Genomic DNA, 882 nt, shown 5'->3' on the forward strand with positions numbered 1-882 from the left:
TATTTTATTTTTTACTTATTTATTTTATTTTTTTATTTTAGTATGTATGAGATCATTCATCAATATTAACTATTGCCCACAACTGTGTTTAAATAACTGTGAATAAATCTATCAAAAAAAAAAAAAAATTTTAGTCTATTTGAAAATTCATATTTCAGGGTTTAAGAGACGCTAAAAACCTTGATTTTCCTAAACAATTTTTTTTTTGTTTATTATGCTGGAAGCGACTACAATATCTAGAACTATTTTAATTGTTTAATATGTTTCGACCTAGTACCACCAAAAAGGTTTCTTTGAAATCAGTGATTCCAACGGTGATCCCAAACGCGTAAGTTCTAAGTTCAAATAAAACCTGCTGACGAGACAAGGTCCTTAGTTGCATAATCTATCGTTCGCCGAGTTGAGGAGATAAGCTCACGACATATCCAAAGATGACGAAACGACGTCGTGTACTACGTCAACATAAAGAGAGGAAATGATAGGCTCCTTCTTAAATAACTGTTTGGTTTCCTTTCCCTTGACCTTGGCGCGGCTTTACGGCGCCAATTTTTCGGTATTCGTAGCGTACGCCCATAAAGCACAACTACAATCATCTTGTGCGGCATTGCCACCTTTCGTGATAGGATATCGTAGTATCCATTAGTATTATAAAATCTATAAACAATTACAAAACTATATATGCTCCTAGCTCTCATTACGCCGTCCTGCAAGTTTCATAATTGCATATGGCCGTAATAAGTTGATACAGATCTATGCCGACGTCAGAGATTCCAGAAACCAGATCCATGCTTAACGAAACCACATGTGGGGTAATTTTTTTTTATCATTTGTTTTTTAATCTTTATAATTAGAAAAAGTTTCTTTATGGAATAAGTTTTATTG

This window comes from Halyomorpha halys, unplaced genomic scaffold, assembly GCF_000696795.3.
Source record: "Halyomorpha halys isolate HHAL.00 unplaced genomic scaffold, Hhal_1.1 Scaffold686.1, whole genome shotgun sequence".
NCBI lineage: Eukaryota > Metazoa > Arthropoda > Insecta > Hemiptera > Pentatomidae > Halyomorpha > Halyomorpha halys.